We start from the raw sequence: 24,424 nt of genomic DNA on the forward strand, positions 1-24,424 counted from the left end.
CTATAGTCATTTCCAACTTGCCTTAATATTGATTGTGCTGTGATCCAGCTAGTATCCATCCTATCCCCAGATTCCCTCTTTCCCCATCTTCCATTTCCATTGGGAATACAATGTAGGCCTAAGATTTCAGTCATCCCAATTTCTTCTGATTAATCATATTCTGCCTCTTGAGCTATTTGTCTTAGGTTCACTTAGGAGAAGGGGTTGCTCGATATAGGGGAGATGTTGGCCAATCAAGACTCAGATATTGTTGTGTCAGGGTTGTTATCTGTATAAACAAGATGTGGCACAGTGGTTCAGAGACTATCATTTCTGCTTGATAGTCAGTATCTTTTATCTCTAGTTGCAGCCACAGGCTATATATGGTGGTTAAAAAAATGTGGTTACAACCCAGTTGTGTTTCATACAAAGTGACGGGAGAAAATAGGTGCTTTGGTAGCCCTGCCCAAAATTATTACTGTCTGCATTCTAGAGACCATATTGAGTCATATCACAGAGGCATGCAGTTGTGTGAACTCTACCCACTATTGATAACCACTGTGATTTTTGTGGGAGGTAAAGGAGACTTTGATCCTTTCCAGGGACTGTTGACATACTCTCAAATCACTGTAGCCTTCGGTTTTACATCTGGAATGCGTCAACAAATCAAAGCTTGAGACAACTGGAGAATTGATCACAGAAACAATCACCCAGACTTAGAATGCCTACCAATGTTACATAATGTTGGAGTTAGTCCAAGCACAGGTAACTTCTGCTTCCAGTTCTCTTCAAGTCATTATAATGTCTGGAGTCAAGTTTCATACCTCTACTCTTAACCAGACATGCAAGCTTCCCTCCACGTGATCCATTCCAAATGTACCCAGCTGTGGAGACAGAATGGAAGGGAAGCTTGATTCTATCACCCAGGACAGAGTTTCCTCCTCTAGGGGCGGGCTGGCCATGTAACATGCAGGAAATATCTCATTGTGCTGCTGCTGTGCTGACAGTGAGGTGCAAGCAGGACCAAGTCCCAGCAATTCTGCTAGTGCTTCATGGGTCACTTGCATTCATGCAAGTTCACCCAACGGTTTCCTCCACCAATACCCAAGGCTGGCAACTTGTGGGAGAGTTTGGGGAAGCAGGAACCTACCCATCCAGGGTTCCCAGTATTGTGGTGTCACTTGGGTCATATGAACTGGAAATGACGCCAACATGTTGGGTTGATGCTGCACTAGACACCTCAAAGCCTATAATTTTATCACAGAGTTTTGTCCAAATGCTAGAGTATCTCCCCAAAGCGTTGATGTTAGTTCCAGTTTGTGCCAAAAGTAACATCACAATGACCGGGGTGAACACCACCACCACTTCATTTATCCCTTGTCACTCTAGAAAATGGTGAAGGGAGGGAATCAGATCTTTGATGCTACCAGTCAGAGTAGAAAACTCTGATAAACCATTCATCTGACTCAATGTAAGGCAGTTTCATATCCTTTTTCTACCTCTTCCATCAGTGGAGTTGCACTGATGGAAAAATAAGAGGGCAATTTTGACCCTTCCCACTTCAACCCTCAAGCTTGCTCAACAGTCAGTCCATACCAGTTCCACAGCTGCAGAAATCTATTTTCCAGCGGTCAGAAAAGAGCACTGTGGGAGGGGAATCAGGCATAGATTTATATTTGACTTAATTAAGTTTCAGCCCTGCAGATTAAAGAGTGTGTTCTACAAGAAAGGTACTACTGCTGAAAAATCCCTTTCTCTTTGTTTTCTATCCATGCAGAGTAGGGACTGAGGTCCAAACTATTTAAGTATTTAAAAGGGTGTCATATATGGAGCAGAGTTGTTCTCTCTTGCCCTGGAGGGATGGACCAGATCCAATGGGATGAAATTAATTCAAAAGAAATTCAGTCAAAACATCTGGAAGACGTTCCTGACAGAGCGGTTTCTCGGTGGAACAGGCTTCCTCGGGAGGTGGCGGGTTCCCCATCTTTGGAAATTTTTAAACAGAAGCTGGATAGCCATCTGACAGAGAGACTGAGGGGCTTTTTGCACGGCTTCAAAATCGCACAATGGTTGCTAATTGGAAACGCTATTGATTTGCCTTAACGCACGACGTCATAGACAATCTGCAACACTCCTGAAACCGATCAGCAAAACGCGCTTCGTTGTAGCGCTTTCAGGGGAATCCCAAAAAGTGGATTCACCCTCCGGAAAGCGCTACACTCTTGCAAACAATCTGTAACACTAGCGATAAAGACCTGTGCGTTAACATTGTTGCGGTTTCTTCAAAGTCCCTCCTCCTGAGCCTGTCCTCCAAACTTCCGGTGAAGCGATCGCCATTTTTTTTTCTCTGAGCAAGCGAGGATAAACGCACCAGCGAGCCTCTTTCAGTTTAGAGGCTTCCCTGGCTTCAGTCCCTCCCCTTCAGTCACTAAGCACACACATTTAACACAGTCATTCAGCCGAAAATCGGCCTGTGAGAGGGGGGGGAGGGGGGATTTTTTTTTTCCACTCCGAGGCAGCGTGGCCACGATCAAATGACAGCTCAAACAGAGGCTTCCCCGGCTTCAGTCCCTCCCCTTCAGTCACTAAGCACACACATTTAACACAGTCATTCAGCCAAAAATCGGGCCCGTGAGAGGGGGGGGAGGGGGGATTTTTTTCTTTTCACTCGAGGCAGCGTGGCAACGATCATACGATCAAACGACAGCTCAAACACATTAGGCAGCTGGATGGGTCTCTCCGTTGCAACGAATCTACACAGATTCGTTACAATGGGTGTGTTTTTTTTTTTAAAAAACCTTTCTTAAAGGGAAAGGGGCTGTTTGGGAGCATGCTAACGGCTGCCCATTGGCTGCTTGACGGCCAGGGGCGGGACGAGCTCGGCAATAGCGCTTCCTTTCTAGCGATTTCTGCCGAGACCAGAAGCCTGTGGGAAACGCTACAAAACGCAACTGGATACCACTACAAAGGCAGGTATGCATAACGACGAATTCCACTATTTTAAATGGCGATTTTTCATTCAGTGACCAATTTGCAACAAAGATCCCGGTGCGTAAAGCCCCTGATTCTGTGAAGGCTCAAGGGGGTGGCAGGTTACAGTGGATGAGCGATAGGGTTGTGAGTACTCTGCATAGTGCAGGGGGTTGGAACTAGATGACTCAGGAGGTCCCTTCCAACTCCATGATTCTATGATTCTATAGACCTGATGGCATTTCCAGTTCTGAGCCATGGATACCACCACCATTTCAAAGCTTAACGAGGTGACTTTAAAATGCCACAAGAGCCCAATCCTGACCAGGTCCTCCATGCAGCTCAATGATCACTCTTTTCCCCTTGCCTTTTCATTGGCTGAAACAACTGTAGCCCCCCATGGAGCTGCTTTGACACATGAATGGGCTCGTGGGGAAAACAACTATGGCTCATCCAAGCTTTAAAATGCTGGTGGCATCCATGGGTCAGATCCAGGGATGCAGAGACATCTGATTCGGCACTGAGATGCTGGTTTTAGTTGGATCACAAGTTAGAGTTTCTAGGCTGCAGCTAACAGCCCCCAGGAGGAAATAGGGGCTAGGCTGGGCTGGAAGTGGCAGCATTATGCTGGCAAGCTGACATCACTTCCCATTAGAAAGCCATAGAGCTTCTACAAATCAACATGTCACTTCCCAGAGAAACAGGAAGTGACATGGTGTTTTGCGAATAACAGGAAGTTATGTAAGACTGCTAGTGCAACACCAGTATGTGTCCTTCCCCCATTGCCTCTCACCAGCAGTGGGCAGCAAGGTGGAATGCCAGGAGAGCTGTGTTTATATGGGAGATAGCAGTAATCCTAAATTCCATAGTAGTCAAAGATTTCTTCTTCTTCTTCTTTTTTTACATTCATAATGACAGGATTTTAATTTCACTGATTTTTTTTTCTCCTTCTTTCCAGACATGAGAGCAAGTGAGGACAGGCACAGCATGTGTTCAGGGGCACCGAAGAGGCTTTAGGTAGTAGTTGTGAAGAGGAATTTGTCATTACAGGGGTTGGGAACAGAAGGGAGAAGCCCGACAGACCTCACCCACTCTCTTCCAAGCATCCATTATTCATCTTATCAGACACCTGAGGAGAATTTTTGTAAAATAACCCAGACTGCCATTTACAGCATGATTTAAACATGTTTACTTGGAAGTAAATCACACGGAGTTCTGCGGGACTTGCTTCCTAGTAAAAATGCTCAGGGGATGGAGCCTGAAGCCACCTGCATGGCTGAACAAGCAATTTGCTTTCCGTTTTAAGATCAGACTTGCCCCTCAAGTCTGGGAGTCTGAGCACCATACCAAGAAGGCGGGGGGAGGGGGGATCCCGGATGATGGCTAGGAGCCTTCCAGGAGAGCTTGAGACAAAGAGACAAGCTTCTCCATATGGTGCTGAGATGGAACATCACTTCTTGGGAGGGGGGAAGTGATGTCTCTGGGCCAAGGCATCCAGGTGACTTCATAGGTGGATCCTAAAGTCTGGCCCCAGCATCATGACATCACTTCTTTTTTTTTGCGTGAAGTCAATATGATACAGAGGAGCCCCCTGTATTTCTCACCACTGGCCAGTTAAGAGAGGCAGACATGGTGGGCCCGGCTGAGAGATTTCCAGCTATGGTTGGAGACCTGGCATCTCTATCCGAGATCCACGTCTGATGACCATGGTGGAGGCCAATGGAGTTCTAAATAAATCCAGGTTGAGGCCTAGGTTTTATTGCAAGCTAGTAGAAAAGCAAAAGAGCAAAAGAGCCTCTTGTGGCACAGAGTGGTAAGGCAGCCGTCTGAAAGCTTTGCCCATGAGGCTGGGAGTTCGATCCCAGCAGCCGGCTCAAGGTTGACTCAGCCTTCCATCCTTCCAAGGTCGGTAAAATGAGTACCCAGCTTGCTGCTGGGGGGTAAACGGTAATGACTGGGGAAGGCACTGGCAAACCACCCCGTATTGAGTCTGCCATGAAAACGCTAGAGGGCGTCACCCCAAGGGTCAGACATGACTCGGTGCTTGCACAGGGGATACCTTTACCTTTACCTTTAGTAGAAAAGCCCATTGTATATCTGGATACAATGGGTGCTAGGCCACCCCACCATGCCGCCCCAAGCAGGCCAGTCAAAGCTTGAGTGGCCTCGGCAGGCCTTTTCGTGGCAGGGAGGAAGAGCAGGGGGACAGTCCAGGCCCCCCCACCCCCAAAAGACCTGCTGAAGCCTGCCAAGGTCTCGGTGGGCCTTTTCAGGGTAAGGGGGAGGCACTGGGGGCAATCCATTTCCCCTGCCACCACCGAAAGGACCGCTGAGGCCTCAGTGGGCCTTTTCAGAGCATTGGGGAGGTGCCGCTCTTCCTCCTGCTGCCCAGGCAGCTCTACCAAAGCCTGGCAGGCTGCGGCTGGAGCGGCTTGGGCTGGTGGGAGCATTGGGGGAGTGCTCCTCTCTCTCCACCAGCCAAAAGTACCAGGCCCTCTGTCCCCCCCCCCCTCCCAGCTCCTGCTTACTGGGCTAGAACTCCTTACAAATGGAAGAAGTTGGAGTGGGATGTGACCAGGGGTGGGACATTCATTGGATGGACAACCAATCATGAATGGGGCAGCCAGGACAGCCAACCTGATTGGTAGTTAGGTGGTGAGTCCTAGCTCCTCCCAGTACCCCTTACCAGCTTTATTAACAGTTACAGATTAGAGATCTTTGGAACCTGGCTTGCTCTCCTAATGTCATCTGCACTTGGGGGCCAAGTGGCCACACATGCCTCCCTATTGACCACTAGGCCCGCCCTGGACTGGCTGCCCAGATGGTTCACCACCGGGAAAGGATCAGGGCCCTGCTCCTTTCCCGCCTCTGGAACATCACCCTTGCCTGCGGAGAGGCCGCCCGGGAAAGGAGCACGGCTGCCGCGTCACCAAAGCCGTGGCCCTGCTCCTTTCCACCAACCCAGCTCACTGACTTGACAGCGCTGGCCGGGGGCTCTTGCGGAGCCTCCCCACAGCCCTCCTCCCCAGGCCGCACTTCCTGCTCGGACTGCCACCACTGCGACCAGCCGCCTGCTGGGAGGCGCCAGGCCATGGCATCATGGGACGGCGCCCTTGAACATGCCACTATGCTAAAGGTAAGCCTACCCACCGAACACCCCCCCAACGACCCCGCTCGCTGCCACTTCCCACCCTCCTAACACCCCCCCACACCCATTCCCACGCATCGCCGACCTGCACCCCCATGCTCCGTTCACTGCACCCGACTGCCCCCTCGGCTGACTGCCTCCTCGCCCCTACTTACACGGCCAGTCGCCCGGCCGCCGCCACTACCTCACACTGAACCACGCATGCGTGGACCTCTGTGCATGCCTGGTTCCTGTCCCCCATGCCCGCCCCCCTGCTCGGCCCGGCGGACACACCAGGCATGCGCCAACTCCTGCGCATGCCTGGTTCCGTCCCCGGCACCCCGACACCACCCACTCCCACGCTGCCTGGGACCGGCCCGACACGCCAACCGCCGCCACGATTGTCCTGGAAATTCCTGCCACCGCCGCCCACCGTGCCCGCCAACGCTCTCAGGTAGGCACCGCCGTGGCCTGCCAGCCCAGCCAGCGCCCACAGCCCAGCCTCTGCTGCGGGGGCATCCATGCCCAGGCGGGGAGCCACCCAAACCCACACGCTACACCGGCTAGCGCCCTCTGTATTCACAGCAAAGCGGGCTTACTTTCTAGTAAAAATAATAAACTACTAGTAGCAGCAGCAGCAGCAGCAGCAGCAGCAGCTTCACTGTACAGTGAAGCTGTACAGTAAATTCCCATTCTTCCTTATGGGGAAATAAATTTCACTCACTTCCATGGGAATTTATTCCCAAATAAATGCATGCGAGCTAGCCCATAAATGGGACTGGTTCATGATGCAAAAAAGACTTAATGTGTGTGAAAGCATCAAGGACCCTACTATGGTTGCAGCTCTGGGTCGGGAAGTGTCTGGAGATTTTGGGGGTGGAGTCTGAGGAGGGTGAAGAGAAGCAACCTCAATGAGGTATAATGCTATAGGTTCCAGATTCCAAAGCATCCATTTTCTCCAGATGAGCTGATCTCGTTGCCTGGAGAGGAGTTGTAACAGCTGGAGGCTTCCAGCCACCATCCAGAGGCTGGCCACCCTGGCCCTTATTAAGCTGGGCCCTGCAGGGTAGAGATCAGGTCCTCCCTCCCTTATCCAGCTCTCTCTGTGGGATTCTATTTGCTGGTGATGATGAGAAGATGGGGCCTGTGTATTGGCAGAGCTCCATCTCCCATAGCCTGCAGTGTAAACCAGGTAGTCTCACAGCACTCTGGAATGCAGACACGACGTATTCATTTGGATAATGACATCTCATCCCTTGATCATCTATTTAGGTGCTGATTTCCTCACCAAACCAGCTAGAATGGGAAATTTAAAGTCTGTGCACTGAAAATGAGAGTTATTCTGACCTTTGGTATCCACAGCTGTGATGATACCACTACCCTTTTTAATGAAACCTATGCATAATTATGACTCAGTCCGAAAATGTTGACTGTTGATACAGATTAAAATTGGGCTATTTTTATTAATATTATTAATAATTACAACTGTGTTTTTATGCCGCCCTTCTCCAAAAGCTCAGGGTGGCTTACAGATTAAAACCATAAAATGCATCAGCATTCAGAAAATGTTTAAAGACATTAAAATTACAAATCCTAAAAACCCCAAAACATGCTTCCTTCCGGACAAGGAGGCTTCTATCATTCCAATGATGTTCTAATTGCATGGGTTTTTGGTTAGGGAGGCCAGTTTTGATGGTCCCTACCCAGCTTGCTGGGGGGTAAAACAGTAATGACTGGGGAAGGGAATGGCAAACCATCCTGTATTGAGTCTGCCAAGAAACCGCTAGAGGGCGTCACCCCAAGGGTCAGACGTGACTCAGTGCTTGCACAGGGGATACCTTTACCTTTACCCACCTCAACCATAGACCTGGCAGAACACCTCTGTCTTGCAAGCCCTGTAGAACAACTTGAAGTCTCAAGGGTAGCCCTGTGTAAAGTGAGTTATAGTAGCTTGGAGGGGTGGCTCATTGTGTGGCTCACTGAGGCTAGGTCAGATGCCAACAGGTAGGTGCTAGTTGCTGTGCCTGGCAAAGATGTCGAATGCTCAGCACGTAATGTCTGAGACCTGGGGAGGTCAAAAGGGAGGCAACCAGATTCACACCCAAACTCCTGAGTGTCCAAACATGTTAGCTGAACCCCGTCAAGAGTTTGGAAATGGATGAAATACTCACACCAGCTTTATTGTTCTTAAATACAGTATTTGCTGGCGTATAAGACTACTTTTTCCCCCTGAAAAACATGCCTCCAAGTGGGGGGGTCGTCCTATACGCTGGGTGCACTTCAGTTGGGATAGACATAGCTGCCCATAGTGGACCATAGTACTGTAATGTAATGTAACAAACTCTATATTTTGAGTGGAAATGTTGGGGGGTCGTCTTATACGCCCAGTCGTCTTATACGCCGACAAATGCGGTAATTCTTTTTCATTGTAGTGGGGCCTCTGATGGGGTGATGTCACTGATGGATTATATCCATGATCTGAAAATAGTATACTAGAATGGAAATCAATCTAGTGAGAGCCTGACTACCACAGGGTATGTGAATCACATACCTGCTCCAGGACTCCTTGGTCCTGGCCCCCTCCCTCTCTGTCACAAACACACACATGCATACAAACACACACATTGAGAGAGACTCCTTGCCCCTCCAGTTCCCCCTTCTGCTCCCCCTTACCTCTCCTTCCTGGTCCCTCCCCCCTCCTTCTCTCACTGAAACACACACAGAGAAAGACTTCTTCCACCCTCCCCCTTGCCCCTCCCACCTACCTCCCATTCCCGGTCCCTCCCCCCCTCCCTCCCTCCCACTCACTCACTCACTCACTCACACACACACACACACACTCCCTCCTTCTTCCCTTCCCTCTCATTACCTGTGACAGCAGGAGTACTGTGGCCCTCTGCCAGAGGTGCAGCAGATCACCAAGCGAGGCTCCAAGCTGGGCCTCGGAGCTCAGCTGCCCCCAGCTGCAGCTCCCCCCTTCTCAGTCTGGACTCGCTCTCTGAAGGGTGAGGCCAGCCTAGGAAGACAGGCATTGCAGTGGCAGAGCTCTGAGACACAACTCTGAACCTCAGAGGTTTGCTGTCACTGGCTGCAACTCCCCTCTTCCTAGCTTGGTCCCTCTCTCTGAAGGGTGGAACTAGCCTGGGAAGATGGGCACCACTACAGCAGAGCTCTGAGGCCCAGCTCTGAGCCCCTTTGCTGACTGTGTTTCCCCTCTTTCCAGCCTGGTCCCAGTCTTCTAAGGGCAGAACCGGCCTAGGAAGATGGGTGCCGCAGCTGCAGAGCTCCGAGGCCCAGTTCTGAACCTCGGAGCTCTGCTGCCGCCACCATGTATTGGCACATTCCCTAAGGCAGTGGTCCCCAACCTTTTTATCACCAGGGACCACTCAGCACTTGACAATTTTACTGAGGCCCGGTGGGGGGGAGGGTAGTTTACTCCTCTACTCACAACCACTGCCCTAACGCTCTCTGATCGCTATGGTAATGTTTAAACATCCCTTCAAAATAAGATACAGACACACCACAACAATGAACATAAGGAACATTTTATTTTCATGGAAATTTCAACTCATGACAATGACAAATCAATGGGAACCCTGATCTTGTTTCTCTGCAACGAGATAGTCCCATCTGGGAGTGATGAGAGACAATGACACCCGAAGTGTGTTGTAAAGGACCCGGGGGGGGGGGAGAAGGCGTCCTTTGCGGCCCACCTCCAATTAGTCAACGGACCACATGTGGTCCGCAGCCCACAGGGTGGGGATCGCTACCCTAAGGCGTGATAATGGACATCATGTCCATTATCATTTCCATTTTAGGGAGCCCAGGAGTAGATGTATTCCACATCAATAATAATAACAATAACTTTATTCTTATAGCCCACCCTTCCCGGTCAGTTCATAAATAATAAATAAAAGGTGAAATCCTCTTTGGGTAGCAGTCTGGGGCTGACATTAGCTCACCTCCTTAAAACCTATATCTTTCCCAACTGCTGACCAACAAAATTGGTCTTCTAAGGTTTTCATCTGGCATCTCCAGAGACTGGGAAATTTAAAGAACATATCCATTAATTAAGAGTTTCTGCTACAGACCTAATCTGTGTTCCTTGCTTTTAGACAAGAGAGCCTCATGATTCTCAGAGATAGGGCCTTTCTGTACTGGCCCTTGAGCTAAACCCCCACAGTGATCTAGCCAGACTCTAGTCTACTGAGGTCTGAGTATCACGTGACACATTTTTCTTCATCCAGGCTTTGAGTTGTGATTGATGCAAGCACTCCAACAATGCATGTGTAAGAGCAAATCAGCTTATTGCATTGTTTCTCTCCTGGATTACTGTGGATAATTGCTCCCATTATTAAGTTTTATTGGTAGTATGTTCATTTTAATTATATATTATTCTGTAAGATACCACAGAAAGCTGCAAATGAAAAACAGGACAGAAAATGCTATCAGGTGTTAGAGGGCTGGATTAGGATCATGGAGACCTGGGTTCATATCTCCACAATGATTGGGGCTCCTATGTCCCTTTGGCAACCAATGGAAGATGCGGGGGATGGGACAGTAAGGTTGCCAGATCAGGTTTGGAAACTCCTGGAGATTTAGGGGTGGAGACTGGGGAAGACAGGGACTTCAGTTTGGTACAATAACCTAGAGCAGTGGTCCCCAACCCCCGGTCCGGGGACCGGTACCGGTCCGTAGATCAGTTGGTACCAGGCCGCAGCTCCTCCTTGTCCTCCTCCCTGGCTGCAGCCTTGGGGGCTGCCCTGCCACTCTGCCGCCAGCTCACCTTTGGTGCTCTCTGGTAGCCACCATGGCTGGTACTCCCCCTCGATATGGCACTGCGCAGCTGCTGCTGGCAGCGCCCCCCAGTGGGCAGCGGGAAGTCAGGGGCACCAGCGGGAAAGCAAGTAGAGCAGGGGCTTAGGCGGCGATGACGATTCCTTGGTAAAAGACTACCCCCCCCCCGGGCCTCAGCAAAATTATCAAGCATTGACCGGTCCCTGGTGATAAAAAGGTTGGGGACCACTGACCTAGAGTACACCCACCAAAGAATACATTGTCTCCTGAGGAAATAATTTCTGTAGTATGGATATGAGTTGCATTTCCAGGGGGTCCCCAGGTCCCACCTGGAGGTTGCCATCCCTAATATAGCTCTAAAGCTCAGTGGGTAACCTCTGACCTGTGTTTAATGTCAGCATACTCTATTACTCTGCTACCCAGCCAGTACTCTTTCACAGGGTTGTTATGTACATGTACCTGTGCATATGTACACAGTTCTGCCTTTCTTGGAGAAACCACAGGACAAATAAATATTTTAAAATCTTCTTTCACAGGAGTTGATTCTAAGGGGTGACTACACCAAGAAGAGTATGGTCTCCTCTGAAGACCTCAGTATATTAAAAGATTTATAAGATTCTTCAGTTTACTGATCAAAGGCTACTCAGGGCCATGCATGTTGAATCCAGCATTTGGGGAGTGTGCTCAGAAATCACCAGGAGCTGGTGACCTTTTGTTCTTAGCATCTTTGTTGTGACAGGCAAGGTGAGGTTCATTTACATCAGAATATGAAGGAAATTAAGCACATGGAGGGGGCAGTGCCTAGTTAGTGATTCATTCTCTGCAAGATTATGAAGGCAGGGGGCAATCTGCCTCTTTGTGGTCTTTGTGGTCAGAAGACTGGCATGTCTGGTTTAGCAGCTCCTTATAGCCAAACTACCAACATCATAAAAGATTACACAAACCAATTCTGTTCCCCTCTCTCTCCAATGCAGTTTCCCATGTGTGGTGTGCTGCGTCTCATTCCAAGCCAGATCACTGTGTCATCATTGGTGTAATCCCACACAGAGATACACCCCTCTAAGTCCGCTGAGGTCAATGGGTTTAGAAAAGCATAGTGCAGCTAGTTTCAAGTCCAGAAACCTGAAACACGAACACGATGGTATAAGCTTTCCAGAGTCAAAGCTTCCTTCATCAGATACAAGGAGTGCTGAGTGCAGTCTTTGCAGGGGTGGCTGGCAGAAGCTCTCCCAGATCTATGGAAGGGTCTCCCCTCAACCCTTTCATGGCAGCCCTTTCAACCACCTTACCCAGAAATGCAAGATGTGAGACTGGGTGGTAGTTGGCCGTGTCTCACAGATCCAGCGATGTTTTTTTTCAGTAAGGAACGAATCACCTTTTGGTTCTTTGTGGTTTCAAAAGTTTCAGACACAGGCACTCTAAGTCATGCTTTTCTTATGAAAGTTGGAAAAGGGGATATTATCCTGGGACAGAATTTCATATTCTGTCTGAGGCGTTAAGTGGTTTCCCCCACATACTTCTGTCCAGTTACAATCCTTGCTGGGTGGGGTAGCTAAAAAGGAAGAGCCCTCAAATATTCCCTTCCACACTGTGATTCTCTGTCAGGTTTTTCCCCTCTTCTGGGGCAATCCCCCCACATCCCTGTGGGAGTAATCAGCTGGGAAGTTCTGATGATGCTGAACCTTTTCTTCATGTATCTGGTTTCCTCCTGATCCTTTGGATCTCAGGAACCCTTTGGGGCTTACTGCCACAAAAACACTTTTCTGCAGGAAGTCATCCCTTCTTACTGTCCCTGTGGCTTTGCATGTAAGCGTGTAATACCAGTTGCCTTCCTGGCAACAAACCATCACTTCCAGTTGGGCTGGATCTGCTTCCAGTTGGGATTAAACTACTTCCAGCTGGCTCATCAGTATCTAGTCACTGTCTTGCAGGCCCTAAGACTAACAAAAGGTGAAGCTTGCCATTTGAGTATAAAACAAAGTTTGTCCAGGGATACCTTTAAAACTGAAATACTTTGGCCACCTCATGAGAAGGAAGGACTCCCTGGAGAAGAGCCTAATGCTGGGAGCGATCAAGGCAAAAGAAGAAGGGGGCGACAGAGAATGAGGTGGCTGGATGGAGTCACTGAAGCAGTAGGTGCAAACTTAAATGGACTCCAGGGAATGGTAGAGGACAGGAAGGCCTGGAGGATCATTGTCCATGGGGTCGCGATAGGTCGGACACAACTTCGCACCTAACAACAATAACAACAACCTTTAAGACTAGCAAAGTTTTATTCAGGGTGTAAGCTTTCGTGTGCAGGCACATTTCCTCAGATACCGGAATCTATTTGTATGTAAGGAAACAAAGCTTGAAATCTGTTTAAAACAAGACTTGAAGCATTTTTTCCACCAGCATAACTGACTTTTGATATACAAACAAGACACAATGAGAAGGACTAACAATTAGGGGAAGATTCAATTTCCCTCACCTCTACATCCCATCAGTAAAAACCCATGTCATTTGAGAATCCCAGAAAGAAGGGAAATACTCTCGATTTTGGTGGAAAGGTGAGTTAGAATCATTCCATATCACTTCATTCCTTACCAAGGGAGAATTTCTATTGACTCTATAAAAGGGCTGCCTGACTTCTGGGGAAGAGAAACAGAGGATGCAATTCCTGAGGATAAATTTCCAGTTGAGGGGGTGGAATTTATATCTAGAAAATGTATTACCCATCATAATTAATGGGAACAATGATCAGATTAATTTCTTATCAGAACTAGCTTTACATCCAATATTAAAGAATCCAACTCACCTCTTAAAAATTTCTGACTGGACTCTAAATTTGACGTTTTTCTTTTTTGTACTCTCCCTATAGAATGTGAAAGGAAATGCTCCTGTAAAAGTCTGTGTAAAAAGCACTCTATCAAATAACTTACACAACTGGTGATTTCTTAGCCTCTGAAGCATCAACTATACTTGGATGCAATCTGTATTCTTTCTGATCTGGCTTTTGAGTGTAGCATATCACAAAGAATGCAATTGGGCCTTTGTGTGACGTACACTTACAACAATTTCAAGGCCATGATTGTACTCTCTACAAATGATTTGGCAGACTTTGGGCCTTTTATCAAACATGGGCGTCATCACTGAGGAATCTGGGCAGCACTTGTGATTATGTTGGTTTTGGGTGAAGAGATCCCGAATCCTCTCTGTGGCTCCACCAAGTATTGTTTCTTGTCCTTCATTCATCCAACACATACACAAGGCTTTGAAGGAGTACCAACCGAGGATTACTAAGGGTTTTATCAGTACCCTGATAAAAAGAAGATGCCATTGTTTTCTAGATTCCGCCTTTTATATTATGTTTAACAGCTGCAAACAAACAGCTTATTTTTTAACTGGCTGTTCAGCTGTCGAGGAGCAGTTTAGGGCTATTTGTTTATTTTTCGTGTAGTCATACAGTACAGTGCAGCTGGCTGCCTTCCTTATAAATTCAGTTCATGTTACAGTCAACATACGTGCAATCCATGTTGGTGTAGGTTTTTCTTTAAAATCTCTGTAAGTCTCAAGTTACATTTGAAATATATGCCACTGAATGTGTGATAGAAACCCCAGATTTATCCAAGTACTGGTCCCTGGTTTCATTTGCATCATAGAATTGGAAGGGGCCATATAGGCCATCTAGCCCACCCCTGCTCACTGCAGGAACCACCTAAAGTAGCGATCCCCAACCTGTGGGCCGTGGACCACATGTGGTCCTTCGATTAATTGGAGGTGGGCCCCAAAGGACGCCTTCCCCCTCCCCTAGCCTGGCCCTTTACTTCATCCCCCCCAGCCCTTTACAACACACTTCATTGTTGTGGCGTGTCTGTATCTTATTTTGAAGGGATGTTTAAACATTACCATAGCGATCAGAGAGCGTTAGGGCAGTGGTTGAGAGTAGAGGAGTAAACTACCCCCCCCCCGGGCCTCAGTAAAAGGCGTTGAGTGGTCCCCGGTGAGTGGTCCCCGGCGTTGAGTGGTCCCTGGTGATAAAAAGGTTGGGGACCACTGACCTAAAGCATCCTTTATAAGTATCAGTCCAGCCAATGCTTAAAGACTGCTTGTGAGGGAGAGTTCACTACCTCCTAAGGCAGATGATTCCACTGTAAAGTGAAGGTACATAGTCTCTTTTTTAATAAAGAAATGTACACGTATATATTTAGGCAGTTACTAGCATTCACTCTAACATGACCAAGGCCATAATCAGAGTTGTTCAAAGGTAGAACAGAATGCCTCAGGAAGCGGTAGATTATTGGAGGTCTTTGAGCAGAGGCAAATGGCTATCCAGTCAAGATTTTATAGTGCCTGTTTCTGCATTGAACCCTGGATATCTAACATGAAACATAACAAAACATGAAACAAAGATTCTAATAAATAAATACATTAATATCTCCTGCTAATGATTCAAATGCAGCTCCTTGTACTAGACATTGCTTTCTCAGATTCATTGGTTATCCATCAAGTTTAGATGATGTGTAATTAAGTGATATACATGCATGTATTGGTTAGTCCTGGGTGCTCTATGCTAGTAAGCACTTTGAGTGGATATTACTCAAGAATTATATACTTTTGCACTTCTCATACAGTAACAGCATCCTGAACATGTTTGCCATGATTCTACTACTAGCAGAACGAGATGACCTCAGTGATGGCTGACCTCCTGTGGTCTTGCTGCCTTTCTTAGTCTCCCTCCCAAGCCATACCTGCCTGCTACTGCATACATAGCACTGCACATGAAAATAGTTCCAATGTTTCAGCTACTATATACAACATGGTAGCTCACCTTTTGTCGATGCCCCCATGTTGTGACCACAGCCAACCAGCACACTTCTGGGTTCAGTTCAAGATGCAGAGCTTAGCATTATATTTAAAGCCTTGCATGACCCAGGCCCACCACCCTCAACAGAAGTACACACCCTCCTGTAACCAAACCAATAAGTGGTCAGGAGCTCCACCTACCTAATGCATACTGGATTTTGAATTAACTGATTGATGTGGTTAGCTGCTTGAACAGAGAGAAAGCATCCACATCGGATGGATGGATGGATGGATGGATGGATGGATGGATGGATGGATGGATGGATGGATGGATGGATGGATGGATGGATGGATGGATGCTGCTTCCTACCTTGCCAGAGCCCAGTTCCAGAGTCTTTCCCATAAGCTCACTTTTTGCACTGCTGTAAGATAACTCTGTCCTTTATCTTTTTCTCCCACAATGGGCTTGGATACACTGTGGATTTCCATGCACAGAACAGGACTTTCCCTCCTTACCTTCCCACTGCAGTGCCAAAGCAATAATGTTACTGGCAGGAAAGGGGGATCCCCCAGAAACAAGTGGGATAGTTGGAGGTCTCCTGCCAAAACCAAGATGTTTTTTATATTGATGTGAACCACCTGAAGCTGGCTGGCCAAGAGAGACGGGGGAACTGGCAAAATTCACTTTCCTTCATCTGGATCTAAGCTTGACAATGTACTTCCGTTCTAGGGATTTCAGTTCAGAGTAATGGTCCTTAACGTCCTATCTTTATATTTCACTTAGGATTGCAGATTTATGACCACATTCCAGGCTCATGACAAATAGTAATTTGTCTGTGATATGCATGAATGCAACCTGTTGTTATACTTGTGTGGTCCCCTCACTCTACTTCTTTCTGTCTTCCTCTCCTGTGTCTGTCTTCCTCTCCTTGAAGTTTTCCTGGCCCTGGGGGAAGTGGGGGTGGGAATGGACTCCAGTTCACTGCAACATCCCATCACAAGGGCCTGGATAGACTGCAATTCCTGGTTTCTTCTGCACTGAACCACCCTGTGATTCAATATCTAACTTCTCAAACGTTGCTCCCTGAATGGCAGCTTCCCTCTGCTCTGTCTCTGTTGTTTCTGTCTTGGTGAGTTAGGCTGTCCTAGTTGTAGAGGATCTGCTGAAGGGCCGCATTTTAGCTTGGTGCTTCCTTCCCCACAGGGACAGCAATACCTGCCCCCTTTTTCTTGTCCATGAGCTACATTGACACAAAGGGCAAATGTGAAGTGGTGCTTTTAGAGCAACAGAGACGTTCACCATTTCTAGACCTGAGGCTCCATTTCTAAATGGTCCCCCCTCAAAATAAGCAAATCCCCAAAGGAACACTGGACCCTTATTAAAGCAAAGGGGGGGGGGGGGTGACCCTAGTCCAAGATTCTCTTTCTTCCAATCATGCAGCCTTCCCCTACCTCAGTATCCAACACCTGTAGAAAAGTGCAAGAGTCGAGTAGCACCTCAAGGACTAACAACATTTGTCGCAGGGGATGAGCTTTCCTAAGTCACTGCTCATTTTGTCATCAGCCTTGGGAAAGGGACCACCAACCAGTTGATAGTTGCAGAGCAGAAAACTGGAAATGAGAAGCAGAAACGGCAGGACCTGAAGAATATGGAAAAATTACTCCGATTGCTGAAGTTCTAACCAGAGAGATCTAAAGGTGCTTTCCTCTTTTTTGGTTCAAATCCTTCACCAGACATTGCTCATATGTTTCTCTGCAGCAAAGAAGCTTTGTGTACTAATGAAAATAGACCCTGAGGATTGCAATCCCAGGGAAGGTGAAATCAATTCTCACTAGGGGTCTACAGGCAACCCACAGGAATGTCTTTAATTTCTTTAGCCATGACATTCAGGTGCCCAATTGCAGCTGAGTCAACCTCAAAACACCACAGAGTGGAATTCCAACCAGCACCTTCAAAGGAAGCCCACAAGTGCCATAAGCATGCAGTCATCTCCCTGGCTACCATTTCTTTAATAGTAATAAAACCAATATTTTAATAGGGCCTAAATTTAACTCATGAAGGTAAACATTCCATCAAACCACTGAAACTTGGGAATACAAATTGAGGAATTGTTGGCCCCAAGAAACCCTCTCTCCTACATGATGTGGTTGATCATGGAATGATCCCATAGAAATATCTACTACAAAACTTCCCCAAATGAAATAAGCTTATCTCAGGGGAAGGTTTCTGGTGCCAGAGGAGTGCTGCTACTAGTGGAATAAACATGTCATAGGGTTGTCAGTTCTGGGTTGACAATTATCTGGAGATTTGGAGGTGGAGCATGGAGAGGGTGAAGTTTGGGGAGGGGAGGTGCTCATCAGGGATGTGATATCATAGAATTACACCCTCTCATAACCTAAGCTGCAGTTCAGTGGTGGACAGCATTGCATTCAGAAAGCCCCAGTAGGGATAGGCACAACCCAAACCACAAAACTGTTCATTGTTTGCAAAGTCAAGTTCATGGCAGGGAGACCCGCACAAACTTTCCACAAACTTTGACATTGTTTGTGGAGGTTCATGGCAGTTTGTGAGCAGATACATTCCAAGATAAACTGTCTCCACTCAGTCGTAATATTTACAAAACTTCAAAGCAACATCTTGGATGACATTTAGTCGAACATCTAAAGGAGGTCCCCTAGAGACTTCAGTGTATAGAACAGATCCTGTGCCAGCTTGAGACACCAAACTTGGAGGACAGGTAAAAGAATATCCAGGGGAGATCTGCTCAGAGCTTGGTGTCTGTAGCTGGCATAGGAGCTGTTCTGAACTTCCAGAACTTGCACCTGTCAAGATGACTGAGGTTCAAGAGTGTATAAAATGGGCATCTCCAGCTGGGTCTCCCTTACCTGCCCTCCAAGTTTGGTGAGGATTGCATTTACAGAGTCTGAATTACCCGACTGAAAGGACCGGACAAACTTTCAACATTTCCCCATCACAGGCAGCAAGCAGAAACTTGAGTTGGCACAGGAAGAAACACAAGGGTGGCCTCCACTGGGTGGGACTACAGATGTGTGGTAAAGTAAGTAGCTAACTGGGCTGGGGAGTCCCATAAAGCGTTAATTAAAAGTCTGACAAGCATCCTAGCCTGGGTAAAGGCTGTGCTAATTTGCTTGCTACCTGATCAAATGGAAGTGTTGGCCTTCAGGGATGTAGTCACTTTCGGGACCGGTTGCCAGAGTTAATTCTAAGAATTAACTTCAGAGCTGTTGCCCCAGGCAGCCCTTGTCCTGAACGATGTGCAGCTTTCATGGTAGTCTTTTTAAAATTATATATATATAATTTTATATATATATATATATATATATATATATATATATATATATATATATATATATATATATATATATATATATATATATATATATATATATATATATATATATATATATATATATATATATATATATATATAAATCCCTCTCCTTCTTCCCCTCCCCATTTTCCCCCCTTTTTGGTAACTGCCTAATTAATGAGCTTCTTATCAATATTAATATGACGCAAAGTTGGCTGCTTTAAAGGTGTGTCAATATATACATTTTTCCCCCAGTTGAAGCAAGTTTGCCTCTGGCTACCTTAAAATCTCTAAAGCTATTAATTAAAGCTCACAGCAGTACTTTGGGAAAAGGAAAAGGGTTGGCGTGCCAAAGTCTTTGGGGGGATATTGCTAGAGAAAATATGCCAAATGTCTCAATAAAGCATGATATATTAAAATGCTTAACTTGAAATATTTTTGACACGTTTCTTTCTCAACATTTCACGACCCTTTAAAAAAAAATTACTTTCCTTAAAGGCGTACAGAAATACTGCCTTCTGTGTTTTTGTAATAAAAGTAGGAGCCGGGGAAAGAAGTGATCGTGCCAACTGTTCAAAGACGTACATGCAAAAAAATATAAATCAGGTGCTAGCAAAATCTAAATTTTGCACTCAGAATAAAGCATAACCTTTTCATTCATTTTGCTAATTTGCACATTTTATTCGGTTTCCAAACGGGCTACTGTCATTAAAGTTAGAGTGCCAGGAATGAGTTTCAAAGTGTAGATCTGGGAGAGCAATTAGAACCTGCAAATACAGGAAAGACCGAATTCCACCTTGACTCATCAGTTATTATCCCAATATGTTCACCACCAGGCTATTTTTCTCCAGATCCTAGACTAATCCAGGGCTTCACCTACGTAGCCCAAGCTAGCCCATTCTCATTAGAGCTTGGAAGCTTAGCAGGGTCAAGTATTTGGCTAGGTATTTGGATAGGAGACCAGTAGGCAATGGCAAACCATTTCTGGTCATCTCTTGGCTTAACGGCACTTTCCATCACCACAGACTAACCCAAACAGCCAGGAAGCATAAGAGCTTGTAGAGAAGAAACACTCAGATTCTGCAATGACATTTCCCACTCCATTCCCTCCGCAAACAGGGAGGGGACATATAATTGTATTTGTTTATTTACTTCAATTATACCTGACCTTTTCCATCCTTGTTCTCTCCATTTGCCTCCTTCCAACAAGTCTTTGTGGGAAGTTAGATGAAAGTATGTGACTGGCCCAAAGTCATCCAGCAAGCTTCCAAGTCAGAGTAGGGCTTCAAACCTGGGTCCTCCCAATTCTCATTCAATGCTTTAACCACTACACCGTGTGGGCTGTCATCCTAGTGTTGCTGTACCCAGAGAAAAATATTTTTTTTAAATAATAACTCTCATCTGTATTTTCAGAGAACAGCCACAATTTGACCAATTGAATCAGAATCAGAATCAGAATACCTTTATTGGCATAAAATTGCAAAGCATAATTGACCAATTGTACATGGCTATGACTGCACCAGGCCATCACTGATAGTAATAGTAATAGTAATAGTAATAGTAATAGTAATAGTAATAGTAATAGTAATAGTAATAGTAATAGTAATAGTAATAGTAATAAGTAGCAGCGGGGCATGCACGTGTATGTACGGGTGACAAAATCCCTCGGCGCACACAATCCACCCCGGAGTTGTGCATACGCATGAACAGCTCCTGGACGGGAAGGGTCTGCCATGCCTTGCGGCAGTAGCAGAATAAGCAGGGAACATGGGGGGGGGGGTGTACAAAAGCCCTGTTCAGTTCAGCAGCACTGCAAAGCTGAACAGGGCATTTCATGTCCCTGCATAGGTGGGGGGGAAGAGCCAGGCCTTCCTTCGGAGTAGAGACAACTTGGTATAGCGGTTAGGAGTGCCAACTTCTAATCTGGCAAGCCGGGTTTGATTTCCTGCTCCTCCCCCACATGCAGCCACCACAGCACTGATAAAGCTGTTCGGACCAAGCAATAATACCAGGGCTCTCTCAGCCTCACCTACCTCACTGGATGTCTGTTGCGGGGAGAGGAAAAAGAAGGCGATTGTAAGCCACTTGGAGACTGCATATAAGAACCAACTCTCCTTCTTGTGTATGGGCTGGGCCTCTGATGGCTGCTGCCGCAAGACAGAGAACATGGAAGAATCCACGTTCCCTTGCCGCAGGCCATCAGAGGCCTTAACGCAGGCCAGGGCCAGGAGGGGGCCTGGACAGCACCAGCATCACGTGTAAGCAGGGATTAGCCTCGCTGACATGTAGGTGCCAGCCCGCCTTTCCCAGCCCATGTATAATTGCTGTAGGTGATGCATTGGAGCTGGACATAACTCAAAAACCAAACCCAAAGCATTGGTCTTCTAAACATTAACCAGCATAAAGCCGATAGAGTCAAAGGACAGACAGGCAATTTTTGTCCCTGGACATCCAACAAGTATAGCGCTCCACATCTCTCGAATTCCCTGGGAATCTCCAGATGACAGAGATCAGTTTCCTTGGAGAAAATGGCAATGCAGGCAAGTGGTCTGTATCATAAAATCTCACCAAAAATGAAGTCTCTTCCTAGGCACAAGCCCCAGATCACAAGCCCCATATCTCTAGGGACCTGTTTAAGTGGCCCCTGAGAACATCAATTCTGCAGCTGCAATGCTGGGTGCAAGACATGTGCATCTGTCCGGAAACAAACAATGAATCATAGAGTTGGAAGGGTCCTCCAGGGTCATCCAATCCAACCCCCTGCACAATGCAGGACACTCACTACTACAAGGAAACAAAAAAGTGAAAGGGGAGGTTTCCCAGGGAAAGACAGGAAGAGAGTTTCATGTTCATAAAGCTGCACACGAAAGTAGAGCTCCTCACCTTTCCAAGAACTCAGTTGGTCTGTTATATGGGGCATGAAGACACTTACCAAAACAGGGCCCTTTTGCAACCATGGAGATATGGGAACACTACCAGGAAAGGTGATGTAGTGCTGAGGAATGTTACATTAGTGGGACTTGATGCTATGTTGCAGGCTTAAGATTAACATATGAGTCACCTGGATGGGCCTGCTGGAGCGTTTGCTCTCAAGCAATTCCTGTGCTCAGAGCATCAGTTTGCAGACTGCAAATACTCAGGAATTCATTAGGAAAACGAGAGGGAACTTGGGTTAAGACTAACCATGTTCTTTCATAAAGAAGTAAGACAGCCTTGGGAGCACCTCACCTTTTTCAGTTTGAATATGTCCCTTCCTCTCTTGCAGTAAGCTCTGAGGGAGGGGGGCACTTGGCAAGGTTGTTATTCTCCAAAAAGTTTCAGCCTGAGTTGTGAATGGGCCGTGAGAGTCAAGACAGAGGGCCATTCCGCACCGGGATCCATGTAGCAAATTGTTTGCTGAATGAAAAATCACCATTTTAAATAGTGGAATTCGTCGTTATGCATACCTGCCTTTGTAGTGGAATCCAGTTGCGTTTCTATCGTTTCCCACAGGGTTCCGGTCTCGGCAAAAATCGCTAGCCAGGAAGCGCTATTGCTGAGCTCGTCCCGCCCCTGGCCGTCAAGCAGCCAATGGGCGGCCGTTATCATGCTCCCAAACAGCCCCTTTCCCTTTAAGGAAGGTTTTAAAAAACACACACACACACACCCGTTGCAACGAATCTGCGTTGATTCGTTGCAACGGAGAGACCCATCCAGCTAGCAGGTGGTGTTTGAGCTGCTGTTTCATCGTTGCCACGCTCCCCCCGAGTGAAAAAAAAAATCCCCCCCCTCACGGGCGTGGTTTCCGGCCAAAAACAGTGTGAAAAATAAAGGGAAAATAAACCAGCAAACGGGCTTCTGTGTTGCTTGTGCTTAGTGACTTTAAACAGAGAGACTGCAGCCGGGGAAGCCTCACTGGGTAAACGAAGGCTTGCCGGTGCATTGATCTCCGCTCGCTTGGAGAAAAAAAAATGGCGATCGCTTTGCCGGAAGATCAGAGGAGAGAGGCAGGGGGAGGGACTTTGCAGAAACTGCAACAATGGTAATGCACAGAACTTCCCCGCTAGTGTTGCAGATTGGTTGCAGGAGTGTAGCGCTTTCCGGAGGGTGAAAACACTTTTTGGGATTTCCCTGAAAGCGCTACAACGAAGCGCTTTTTGCGGATCAGTTTCAGGAGTGTTGCAGATTGTCAACTACGTTGTGCATAACGGCAAAACTGTAGTGATTTCAATTAGTAACCATTGTGCTATTTTGGATGAATGCGGAAAGCCCCAAAGATTCCGCTAGTCTGGGATTCAGCTGATCTGGATTGTACCTGTTTTTAAAGGGGCCGTACTCTCTCCGAAGACTTGGGTTGGCAAGCTGGGAACAAGGCTGATAAAGATGGGACATTTTGGTGGTTGTGCATTCGTATTTTGAAGCCACTTGGCAGCACTAAACACCCACAATTTTCCTGAAGATAGATTCACGTGCGTAGCCCTTTTTGGTCTGAAGTGGCAGAACAAGTTGGAGTCCAATGGCACCTTTAAGACCAACTAAGTTTTTTTTCCAGATGTAAGCTTTTGTGCACACAGCATACTTTGTCTCACAATGAAATGGGAGTGGATAAGTAGAGAGCGGGCTTTGGCTTAGTACACAGCATAATGAAGGTGTTTTCCAGAGACAAGGGTCTTACAGAAATAACGAGCTAAGTTTATCAGGTCATCATTTGTTTGGGTTCAACTCTGGGAAGGGGGAAATAAAAATGTCAAGATTAAAGATTAATTGACAGATGTGTTGCCAATTGTGGGACCTAAGAGTAATTACTCTTGTTGCAAAATTTAGGCTTAAATTGAAGAAAGTAGGGAAAAGCACTAGGCCACTCAGGTATGAACTAAATCATATCCCCGACGAATACACAGTGGAGGTGACAAATAGATTTAAGGAATTAGATCTGATAGACAGAGTGCCTGAAGAACTATGGACGGAGGTTCGCAACATTGTACAAGAGGTAGCAACTAAAACCATCCCAAAGAAAAAGAAATGCAAGAAATCAAAATGGCTGTCTGAGGAAGCTTTACAATTAGCTAAGGAGAGAAGGGAAGTGAAAGGCAAGGGAGAAAGAGAAAGATACACCCAACTGAATGCAGAATTCCAGAGAAAAGCTAGAAGAGATAAGAATGCCTTCTTAAATGAACAGTGCAAACAAATAGAAGAAAACAATAGAATCGGGAGGACCAGAGATCTTTTCAAGAAAATTGGAGATATGAAGAGAACGTTTCATGCAAAGATGGGTATGATAAGGGACCAAAATGGTAGGGACCTCACAGAAGCAGAAGAGATTAAACAAAGGTGGCAAAATTATACAGAAGAACTATACAAGAGCGAGCTTAACATCCCTGATGACCACAATGGGGTAGTTACTGACCTGGAGCCAGACATCCTGGAATGTGAAATCAAATGGGCCTTAGGAAGT

Source organism: Paroedura picta, chromosome 4, assembly GCF_049243985.1.
Source record: "Paroedura picta isolate Pp20150507F chromosome 4, Ppicta_v3.0, whole genome shotgun sequence".
Lineage (NCBI taxonomy): Eukaryota > Metazoa > Chordata > Lepidosauria > Squamata > Gekkonidae > Paroedura > Paroedura picta.